We start from the raw sequence: 12,589 nt of genomic DNA, 5'->3' as shown, positions 1-12,589 counted from the left end.
GAGTTTCCAGATTTAGAATGCAATGTTGGCTTCGAGTGAGATAGAATGTGACCATGGTGTAATTTCTCAGCATGCTTTGTGTCCTGACATTGTATATTTTAGATAAAAATGTACAGAAAAGTTAAAGCAGTAAAATGCATCCAGCATAACACTGTGGATACATTTTCAGCAGGGTTCCTTGGCTACTTTTGAAGTAGTAGAATACACATTGAGTTGGACAGGGCTTGAAGCAACCTGCTCTAGCAGAAGGTGTCCCTGCCCGTGGCAGGGGCTTGGAACTGGACGAGCTTTAAGGTCCTTCCAACCCAAACCAATCTGGGATTCTGTGATTCTGTATTTAATTTTGCAATAGAATTTCTGTGATAATTTTTTCCAAGGTGTTTCCCTGCGCACAGATTTCAAAGGACTCTGGTGTCTGTGCCATGGGTTGTCCTGTTTGTTGGAAGAGTCGCCCCGTTTCTGATCATCACTCCAAAACATCTCTCCTCTGACTCTTCCTTTTTAATCTCCGCGTCTAATAGCAGTGGTGGTGCTGTGGGAAGTGTGTGCCCAGCAGATTGCTGCACTCCACCAGTGTTTGGGAGCTTTTGGAGCAACCTCCAGGAACACGCTGCCTGTTGTGTTTTATTACTTCATTTTCTAGGCTTCTTTCTATCCTATTCCAATCCTAGTGCATGAGCCATGCTGAATTATTTCCTTCATAACTCTGCTTAGAACAGATAGAGTCTGTTGTGAACAAAAAGTAATTTCTTACTCAAAGTTTCCATTAATTTATGTAAACACGAGTTAAATGCTGACTTTCTGTAAGGGGAAATCCCCCTTCACCACAGCAGGCAGGGTTTCTTTCCAGTTGTGTGGGCCCTCAGAAAGAGCTTTATATACCCTTGCATTTTACATTAAAAAAGCATAATGGGAGAGGAAGCTACCACCCTCCCCATGGCCATATATAGGAAAACCATATGAACCGATGTGGGGAACAACTTATCCACAGAGAAAATTATGATGTTTCCTTCTTGAGACAGGCCAGGTACTGTTTGGTTTGAAATTCAAATGTTTCGCTCTTATTTTTTGGTCGCATATGATGGGAAACAATATCCAACACACGTTCCTGGCATCCATCTCATGTGGAAATGATTCTTTATGTGCTGCATATTTTTAACTTCCTCACAAATGCACTTTAATTGGCTTTATTATTTGGGGGGAATTATTTTGGATAATGTCATTGTAAATGAGGAAAGGTAAATAGGAAAACTGCCTTTCTCTATGTTATGTGTTAGTTCATATATCTCCGCAAAATTTTTTTCTACAATAATCAGTTCTTGTCCTCTTCAAGTCACCTTTTCTGTCTTTCCACTCTCTGTCACTGATGTTAGAAACCATATCACTTCATTGTTAGTTTATATCTCACTCTTTATTTGGCTGAGCTAAGCCTTCCCTGGGCCATTTTCACTGGGACATGGGTGTCTGCCCCTTGATCTCTTAGCACTGATCTCATCAGTAACGACAATATTTACTCATCCAAAGTTTTGTCTGGGCACAGCTAGAAACTTTTGTCATTTTGCCATCTGCTAATTTGGAAACACCACTCGTAATCCCTTATTCTTCTGTGGCTGGAAGTGTAATCCATTTATCTGGTCCTTGAGTCAGCTCTTCCAGCAAATGTGGCTCGTCCTCGGTGCTAAGAGTGAGCCCAGCATCTTCCCTGTGCAACACTGGTTATCAGCCCAACTTACTGCATGTACAGCTGGCCACTAGACCCAGCAGTATCAGAACCTGACCAGCTCATCTTACACTCAGAAATTACGGGAAGTTGCTCAGAGTCCCGGCGAGGTCAACTGATTTCTTCATGTGCCTCATTTAGAACAGACCCATTGTAACATGGCAAGGAGCTCAAAACTTCATTTAACATATTATCTTTTGCTTTAGCCATCATCCCATACTCTTTCCAAAATGAGTTTTAAAAATTAATTTGGTCACAAATTAAAGTTCCCTAAATAATTCACAGATTTATATCGTCAGCATTTCTGCTCCTGACCTGCAGTTGTATGGATAAAAAGACCTCAACTGCTCGAGTGCTTTTACCTCTGTCAGTCGCAAGTATTTCCAGCAAGGAGAAATTCACTAACATAGAGTCCCAAAACTTCACAGGATGCTCTTAATAACCTCTGTTGCTCTGCAATGAAAAGAATAAAACCTACGTTGAGTAAATCCTCAAACCCCACATTGTAAATACCTATTTCACCCTGACAGAAATATCCACTGATCACAATGCTTCATGATGAGGCTTTCACATTGCAAGGGCATTTTCTAACAGCTAGAAAAGCTTTTCTATGGCTCATCATAGATTGAAATTGAAAATTATCAGAGGAACCTCCCAACTCTGAAGTGCCCTAACTGCATGAGGCACCTTCACTGCTGATCTGTGTTTTCATAATAGCAGGCATATTGATGGAAGAAACAAGAGGTTTGCCCGCTCCATGTTATTTAACTTCTTCTTGGAAAGATGAATGGAATAGGCCTGGGGAAACTGAATATTAGGAATGGCTGCAAGGGTTTTATGATTGCATTCTGCACATGTCCATGACCCCCTTGAAAATACCATTGAGCAAGAGGTTTCCTGGGCAGAGATTTCAAAGCTGTAGAACATTAGCAGATATTTTTCTGACTCCACCTACCATGTGTTTTGTGCCCACATCGATTCCTCCAGCTGGTGATGGGCGTATGACACTGATGGGAACACAGTGGAACTTAGAGCAGCACAACCACACTTCTGGGAACGGGTGTCAAGCTGGTAGCAGCAAGGGTAATTTCAGATTGTTTCCAATTTCCCATCTTTTCTGAGTCGAGAAAAGAGGTACATCTCTTACGTACCTCTCAGCCTGGGCGAATTGGTACATGGTAGCAGATAGCTGTGTTGGCACAACTGCCCAAACTGAATGTGCCTTCTCTGCTGCCTTTGACCAAAAGTTAGTTTGAGAAAACCAAACACACAAACCCTCACTTTCCCAGTTCACAGAACCCTGGAATGGTTTGGGTTGGAAGGGGCCTTGAAGCTCATCCAGTCCCAATCCCCTGCCACGGGCAGGGACACCTTCCACTAGAGCAGGTTGCTCCAAGCCCCTGTGTCCAACCTGGCCTTGAACACTGCCAGGGATGGGGCAGCCACAGCTTCTCTGGGAAAAGTCTGTGCCAGCGCCTCAGCACCCTCACAGGGAAGAGCTTCTGCCTCAGAGCTCATCTCAGTCTCCCCTCTGGCAGGTTAAAGCCATTCCCCTTGGCCTGTCCCTACAGGCCCTTGTCCAAAGCCCCTCTCCTTGAAAAAGTTCTCAAATCCATGCTAAGCCCCGAGCTGGGGGTGTTTCCAGGGAGGCAGCAGATCAGTGTTACCAGCTGGGTCCCTCTGGGCTCCCCACATGGTTCACAGAGCTTTTTTTGTGGCTCTCTCCTTACAGAAGCGTGCTGATCTCCCAGTGGAAATACCAGCCAGATAGGATAGCAAAGGGCAACCACGGAGCTTAACCACTTCTACTGTTGCTTCTGCCGTGCTGCCCCAGTGTCTTCTCCCAAAGGGAAACTGGCTGAGCCTTCAGCATGGGCTATGCCAACAGAATGTGCTTAGTCTTTTTTAACTTTGAAATCCTGTAGATTAATCTAGATGTTCATTCGCACTGAGAAATGGGTTTTTATGTATGAATCTGGTAAGTCACATAGTTACCCAGCACAGACAAGTGCCTGCTGTAATTTTAACCTCAGAGGGGAAGTGGTGCTCTGTGTTATCAAAGCAAAGTCATTAGTTGGATGTTGAAATCCTGAAGCCAAGTACTGAAGGATTTTGAGTACTTGGCTCAATAAGTCCTTTTAACTGGAGTGAGCTGACTACTTGGAGTGGTTGAGATCCTTGGGATACTTTGGCATAGTGGTACAGATTTGATTTATTCGTTGTTATTGGAGTCTCTAATAAGCAGTGTAATTTATAGGGACAAGTGCAGATAATCCCTGTACATTTGTCATTCTCATTGATTTCTGTGTGCAGGAACATTCCGGGTGGTAATCGTACATTCTAACACAGGGTATATGTCACTGTGACAGTGGAAACAGAAATTGAATCTATTGCTGTGATTCCATGGCTGAAATTATGGTAAAATTTTCACTTGGACCTTTCTTAGTGAAATTAAGTACCCTGACAGGGAGCTGGCATTCATTCAAGTACTTGCTGGCCCAGAGATGATTCTTGAGGCAATACTGTAGGACTTTAAAGCATTATAAATTCCATTATTAGGACAATGCTTGGTGGAAAGTGCTTTTTCTGTTAATGAAAAGGCACAGAGTGATCCTGTCACCATCTCAATGTTATGCTGAGCATGTTGGGAAAGCCAAAAAGCTCACTGCATTTTTCTCTAAGGAAATTTTCTAGTTTATAGGTAATACAGCAAAGGGTAAGAGGCAAAATGAACAACTGAGAGCCACAAATGTCCTCTAGAGCAGTTCTGTGCCCATTTCAGAAATAAAATTCCTGCTTCAATTTAGGCCTAGCAAACATTGGGTTTGTTGGCTGAAGCTTTAAGATCTTTTGGAGTCCAAGGTCAGGTTGGATGGGGCTTGGAGCAACCTGCTCTAGTGGAACGTGTCCCTGTCTGTGGCAGGGGGTTGGAACTGGATGAGCTTTAAGCTCCCTTCAACCCAAACCAGTTTGGGATTCTACAAATCTATGAGCTGGGATAGTTCTAGCACTGAAGTCATAATACTTAGTTGTTGTCGATATCGTTTCCAAAAGAATGTAGAAGTTGCAAAGTTAGGAACCTGGAACAAGATTGTTTTCCCCTTCTTGTGCATGAATGCCTGGCACCCCGTGGTCACAGTGGGCACCCCACATCTGCTACCCTTCCCGACCTCTCCCACACCAGCGGGAAGCTGCAATTCCATTGGAAGATGATGCATGCACTATCTCTGCTCCAGTACCCAGAACTGTCGGGCAGGTAACAGTTTGATTTTAAATGGGTGTTAACTGTCTGTAAAATGTGAATATTAATGATCCCATTAATCTCTATTAATATTCATGCTTCCCGCGTCATTGGAACATCATGAAGATTAAATCATACCACTCGCAACACACTTAGGTGCTATGGGAGCAGTTCTGCAGAAACTCAAAAGATTAATAACGTGGAAAGCAATTCCAAGTTTAAATGTTAGATAATCATTAGTAATTTCTAGGTTATGTAAATACTGAGTAAATACCTACAAATGGGCTTAATTCAGGGAACAAGCCTTCATGAATTGAGCCAATTCAGTCAGTTGTAACTCAGCGTATATTTGCATTTGGTATAATTAAAGAACCATTTTCTTGAGGATAAGTAGTGTGTAGTTGGGTAATGAGAGGTGTCCCTCGGTGCACAGAAACACAGGAGTACATCCGGATGACACTTGTGATCTAAGCGGTCCTAGGAAGAACTGTGTGTGTCGGGCACGATGCTTGGATGGGGCTCAGGGCACTGATCAAGTGGCTGTAAGGGGTGTCACAGCTTGTTCAAAATCCTACTGCAGGAGTGGTTGGCAGTAATTCACTGTCTAGCAGGAAGGACACATTGAGTGGGCCTGTCATGGTTCCAGAAGGATTGAATAGGGATTTCAATAGATGAATTAGGTGGCGTACTAGAGAATACATCTCTATAATTTGCAGGTGCCATCAAAGTGCAAGTACTTGTGAGAACAGGCTTCAAATTCAAAATGATGGATTTCAGAAATGGGCTGGAATCAATAAGATGAAATTCAATAAGGACAGCACAAGACAGCAGTCTTGGGGAGAACTCAGATACACAAATGAGGCAGCCGTGCTTCCAAAGAGTTATAGTGGGCATGTATTACATCTGAGACAAGAGCATAAATACTGCAGGAAAAGGGCAGACGTCATCTGGAGATGCAGTACCTGGGTTAGAATGATTTGTACTGGGTCTGCTTTATCTGTCCCCAGTGAAGTCAGAGCTGCAATGGGATGCCCAATTTGGGGAAGAATGATTTCAAAAAGTTTTAGGCAAGGTAAAGGAAGTTCAAAGGGCAATAAAACTGAGATGCATAATGATAAATAATAGTAGGAAATATAACACCCAACAAAAATGTGACAGATATCATACCTGTGGACAGGGGATTGTAGCAAGTCAAAACAAGTATTCAAATACAGTTGTTACAAAGAGGACACGAAGGGTAGGACAAGTGTTCAAGAAAAGCTCCCAGCGAGGAGGTTCAGGGGAGGAGGAACTTTCCAGTTCTGTGGTAGACGAAGCCAGATCAGATCACCTGGGGAGATCTCTGCCATAAGCCACCAACCCAAGGTGAGACTGACACATGTCAGAGATGTCTGATACTCCTGATGTTCCCTTGGAGCAGAGTGTTGAAGTCATTGCTTGATTCTCTTCCTTTCAGCCCCATTTTTAAGGTGTCATTCGACAAGGTGCAAAAGTTTTTCCTAAGCACCACTGGCCCACGACACGTTTTAAGTCACCCTTTGAAAAGACTCCCATTTGAAAGACTTGACTTTCAGCTTCCCAAGAGTTGATTAATGCTTGGCAGCATCTGTGAAGTGATATGACTGTGCATGCTGGTGTTTGCTATCAGAGGGTGAAGTACATCAGCTCCACAGGCAGCAGGATTCAGCTGCTTCAATGTGGAAATCACATCAGCAGCAGGACCTGAGGTCTCTCAGGGATGGCGCTTTCCGTAGGGCTCTCCTGTGTGGATGAAGGGAAGGGGAAGATGATGGAGAGGGACTTTTTGTAAAAGCAAGTAGGGATGGGAATGTGAGGGTGCTGAGGCGCTGGCACAGACTTTTCCCAGAGAAGCTGTGGCTGCCCCATCCCTGGCAGTGTTCAAGGCCAGGTTGGACACAGGGGCTTGGAGCAACCTGCTCTAGTGGAAGGTGTCCCTGCCTGTGGCAGGGGGTTGGAACTGTATGGGCTTTAAGGTCTCTTTCAACACAAACTGGTCTGGGATTCTGTCTGAGCAGGTGGCCCTGGAGGCAGTCGAAATGTGCATCAATGTCGTACAGGGCAAGAGTAGGCACGTACTGAGGAGTGAAGGACACTGAGCTGTTTTCAGATAAGATACTTAAAATGCAAAGTAAGCAGAGACATATGGTTGGGATTCAAAGAAGGGGGAGTGATGCAGTCAGAGAACTGTCAAGGGAAATTATTTTAATAACTATTTTGGGAATACAGGGTAAATCTGTCATCCAGCCTTGCCGGAGCAACATCCAACCCAGAAAATTCCCCAAAAGGCAAAATGCACACTTATAAGAAAGAATCTTGAATCCTTACAGATCTTTTATACAGTTCATGTGACAGCAGGAGGGGCAGCAAGTATGTTATTGTTTATCTGCCAAAAACTTCAATATTCATTTTCCCATAAGAATTCCTGATGGTGTTTGCCTCTGATATTCTATATTGTTTTTCTTTATCCTTAGCATGTTGCATAAAATATTGTAGTGAAAAGCTCTGTATCCACTGATGTTTGAATTCATCTTTAAAATCTATCTATATACATCTAAATGTGCACAGCAACTTGAGCACATTTAGAGACTTGAGCAGTCTGCAGCCTGCATGCCCTTAGTAAGCAGCTTGTCCGTTTCATGAAGACTGAACACAACTGTTGCTGTACCCTCAGTGACACGGAATGGGAAACAGATGTTTACTGGGAAATATTCCATTACATTGCTCCTCGGGCTTGACCAAACGATGATTTTCTCTCTGTTGGTTTTAAATTTAACCATGGTTTTAAATTTAGCTTGTTGTCTGAAAAGAGAAGAGGAATGATGGGGTTTTAATAATAATATGTGTATGTCTTCATGTAATAACTAGCAACTTATTGACACCTTCTGGAGAAATGAGGGCAGTGTAGCTGATATCTAATGGCATAGAAAGAAAGAAAGGGTATAGAATAGTTTTGGCAGACTGGAATGAGTAGGAAGCAGGCCATTTAGGTAATGTGTTAAGCCACCATGCCTTGCGTGTAGTGACAGGGAACGGAGTGGAGGGCATGGCACTGGCTCACTTGAGCCTTAGACCTGAGATCTGACTAGGCTAGCTTGGGCTTGGAAAGCAGGTAGGTCTTTAATGGTGCTTCGCAGGTAGAAGGGATCTATATGCACATCTATCTACACATTTCTGCTTGTATATTATTGTCCTCTTCCAGTCTAAGTCTGCTTAACCACAGAGAGAGGCCTTCACAGATTTCCTGTGGACCATGAGTTTTTTGAAGTGTTCTGACTGGTTTTTGTATAAAGCAAATTTATTCAGACTGTATTTAACTGACAAGTGTTCATCCCATTCCACCCAGTTGTTCCTTTCTTACCTTGTGTAAACAATTTTCTCCTTGTCTTTCCTAAGTGATCATTCCCCTGACAGGCTGGCATATAAAATCAGTGTGGGGTATTCATGTCTTTAACTAGATAGAATGTTGTATTAATTTTACCTTTGACCATTTTTATATTTTTAATCATTGTTTTTTTGGGGGTACCTATCTTCTATACCAATATACCATTAAAATCATATTATATTCCAGTTGTGGATATGCTAAACTGGGGACGATTTTCAAGAATAACATTTATGTATAAGTTTTATTTACATTTAAATGAATTGGAATAACTTCATGATTCAAACAGCATCGCTGCTACTGGATATAAAGCTTTTGTATTGATTATCTCAGATAACCTCCCGCCACTCCAGAATCCCTCCTAAGGTTGTGTTTAACTCTTCCGCAGCAGCAGTCAGACAGGCGTGGCACGACTCTCCAGTGCTGGACAGAGGGTTGGGGGTGTTGGGATGTCTGGGAGGATCTGAAGCAGAAATCAAAATGAAACAGTAAATTTGACATAATTTGCCTAGGAAATAATTAAATGAATCACACATTCAGTGGTCTGGAAGATGTACAGAAAGAATCCTTGATTTCTCAGAGTACTTTCATATCAGTGTGTGCTAAATCAGCTTAAACAATGCAGCTAAAATGGAATATTGTCTGTGGCTCAGACCTTTTACTTAGACAGCAATCAGTCACCAACTGGGAAACTTTCCGTTTAGCCAGTAGGTTATTGCCTTTTCTTTTTTACTCTTTTTTTCTCCCCCCTTTTTTTTTCTTTTTACATTTACATGATTAAATCCTTAGCAGTGCTTTGATTGAAGAGTGTTGCTTACTGAAAGTACCTTCTGATAAGTCTGAAAGCTTTTCCAGGTAGTGGGAAAAACAGAGTGTGAAAGATGGAAGACAGGAGGCCTGTTCTGCATCTTCTGTATGCCTGAGGGACATTGCACTGAGGCAGTTTTCCTTCTCTTTAGAAGGAAAGACAATAAAATCCCACAGCCACAAATCTCATCCCCATTTACACAGAAAGAATTTCCAAATAAGAGAGTTCTTTTTCTATCCATACTCTGACAATCTTTCTTTGGGAGAAGGGATTCTCCCTGATGCTCGAAAGCATCCCATCTGCACCTGCACATGTGTAGGCTGGTTTATGGGACATGATTGCTTTGAGGACTTTGTGTCTTGCAGAAACATGTTCTTCTCGTTTCCTTTTATTTCAGTTTTTCACACCAGAAAGACATAACACGGCATCATCCCATTACAGTGCTATTGGTAGCAGGAATCAGTAAGGGGTTTTTTTGTAAATCAAGTGATTTGCTTTTCATTTTACCCAATTTCAGCTGCGCTTTAAGAAGTTAAAAAGAATAATTAGGCAGTCAACAGAAAAGTACCTAATTGCTCCGAGCTAGCTAAGTACAGCTGAAATTGTGGTTAGAAACCCAAATGTGCTGGTGTTACAGGGAAATGTGCTCAGCCCAAATTGGCCCTTACACAGTCTGTGCAACAGCAGGAACATGTACGAGTCTTTGCAGGAGGCTGAGCAAGGCAGAGAGCTGAGGTCTCCATAAGGAATGCTGGTGGTTGGGGTTGACACCCCAAAACCTCTGCTGACCACCCAATGAGGCTTATCCAGCAGTGGTCAGTGTTGAGCCAGGAAGATCACAGTTGTTCCCTTTATTGGAAGCCAAAGACCTGTCAAAGGGGTAATCTAGCAGCTGGAGACCCAGCAATCTGGCCATGTCAATGTGCCTGGGAATGGCTTTCCACTTATGGGACAAAGACGGGAAGCTTGGAAAGCAAAACAAAATCTTGCTAGAGTTGAGATTGGATAAAGTTTTCTGATATAAAACAGGGTTTTGCAAATCAATTAACAGAAATGGAAATTTTATTTTCTACATTTCGTCTGCTTTACAAAGCATCAAACTGCTGATAACAAATCCATCTCAAGGCAAAGAATATAGCTTTTCTATTTCTGTATTTTCTCAGTGATAAATTGAGTACAGTAATGAAAAAATGTAGGAGAGTGATGAAAGGGCTGCAGAGAGAACAAGTGCTCGCCCTTTACCTTCTCTCTGCATTTACCAAGTGAACAATATGAGTCACAGAAAATAGGGAAAATCTATGGCATCGGAAATTGAAGAATGATTATTTGCTGAGAGTCTGCTCCTTCTCTGATGGAGAAACGGTTGCATGACAAAATAACTGTGGGTAAGAGACGAAGACCCTTCGATTTGCCTCAAAAAAGAAAGCTGTCATGTTCGTCTTTCAAAGAACTTTCAGCATCATAACTACTTTTGCCCATCAGCCTTCATTCAGAGCACGTCCTTCCCACCTCCTGAGCAGGTTCTGGCTGTGAGGTGAAGCCTGGGGCTCTTATTTGCTGCCTCTCCTGCCATAACTGGATTTGGGCCAATGTGCTTGTTCCAGAAGCACTGCGCTTGAAGACACATCTCCATCCCTCCTTGGAGAAGTGGTGGTTTGCTTCCAGTTTGAGGCCAACCCCCTCTCATACATTATATAATATATATATATTATCATACATGATATATACAGTTTTTTGCTGAGCTCTTTTACTTTCAGTCTTTGAAGACCATGCATGGACCTCAGAGCATTAGAGCATAAGCATAAGCATCAGAGGTATTAGCATAACAGTGTTAAAACTGTCCCTCAAAATCACTGTTAGTATTCAGTAACAGGAAAAATCTATCTGATATTTTATCTTTTTTTTTTTTTGAACTTTCTTGATTTTACTAAGATATTTATGAAAAACATAGTCAATTTAGGTAGTTCTAAGTTAAAATTTTATATATTTAAGTGAAAATCAATCACGGTGATACAATTGATACATAGAATCATAGAATCATAGAATAGTAAGGACCTTAAGATCGTCTAGTTCCAACCCCCCTGCCATGGGCAGGGACACCTCGCACTAAACTGTGTTGCCCAAGGCTCTGTCCAACCTGGCCTTGAACACCACCAGGGATGGAGCATTCACAACTTCCTTGGGCAACTCATTCTATAGGTGGTAAGATTTTCTAAATCTTTTTTGCTCAGTAATTTTAGTGATAAATTTAGCCCTTTTTATTGTGGCTTCCATCACTTGAACTTTTATGCAGTAGTGCTATCTGAGTTTATAAATTTATTCCAATGCACAGTATGAATTGTTCTTTGCTTGGTAAGAGTCCTCCAGGTACAATAGAAGCATCCTTCCCACTGCTCACACGCTGGGGCCATTGCTCACAAAACCTTGGTGAGAGCCTGACCCTCCAAGAAGTGGCATGTGAGGAACATGTAGCCGACGACCATCGTGTATTTTTGGTTTAGTGATGCAGAGAAACCTCCTTGCTTTGCTGAATCAACAGCAAAACTACCACTAGCTTCAGCACACCTCTCAAGTATAAACTCACTTTGTGTTTAATTCCCATCTCCAAGGCATGGCTCTATTTAAGTTGGTTTTAATGAATCCAAATTTACTTACTTGAGGTATTGCTGCTGGAGATAAATACACTGTTTTAATGTGAACCTCCCAGGGTCCAAGGACAGTCAGGGCACACATTGTCATTAGCAGCTCGGTGGTAATGAGACAGCAGGAGGGATGGCAGCAATGCAGGTGACACGTCTGCCACTGGGAACGTCTTTCCAAGTCTCTCGTGCCTTCCTCAACTTCGACTGCGGTTAGAATCATAGAATGAATCCCAGACTGGTTTGTGTTGGAAGGGACCTTAAAGCTCATCCAGCTCCAACCCCCTGCCACGGGCAGGGACACCTTCCACTAGAGCAGGTTGCTCCAAGCCCCTGTGTCCAACCTGGCCTTGAACACTGCCAGGGATGGGGCAGCCACAGCTTCTCTGGGAAAAGTCTGTGCCAGCGCCTCAGCACCCTCACAGGGAAGAACAACTTCTTTATATCCAACCTAAATCTCCCCTGTTTCAGTTTAAACCCATCATCCCTTGTCCTATCACTACAGTCCCTGATGAAGAGTCCCTCTCCTGCATCCCTGTAGACTCCGTTCAGATACTAGGAACTGCTCTGACGTCTCCACGCAACTTCTCTTCTCCAGGCTGAACAGCCCCAACTTTCTCAGCCTGTCTCCGTGTGGGAGGTGCTCCAGCCCCTGATTATCCTCTAGGTTAAAACAGATCATGACCTTTGAGAAGTGACAGTGCTCCAAGTCAAGCAGGTGAAGGCCAATATTTTTGTGCCAAAATGAATGATCGGGGAAGAACTTTGCAGATGGGATCCA

The 12,589-nt window shown here is 42.8% G+C and overlaps 1 protein-coding gene across 1 annotated transcript in view; it reads left to right on the top strand.

The window, feature by feature from the left end:
• Positions 1-12,589, top strand: part of NEGR1 (neuronal growth regulator 1) — a 306,944-nt gene that overhangs the window by 147,284 nt on the left and 147,071 nt on the right. The window lies entirely within an intron of this gene.

This window comes from Strigops habroptila, chromosome 8 (assembly GCF_004027225.2).
Source record: "Strigops habroptila isolate Jane chromosome 8, bStrHab1.2.pri, whole genome shotgun sequence".
Lineage (NCBI taxonomy): Eukaryota > Metazoa > Chordata > Aves > Psittaciformes > Psittacidae > Strigops > Strigops habroptila.
Note: the sequence above shows the minus strand (reverse complement) of the source record. Positions and strands in the feature narration are given on the sequence as shown.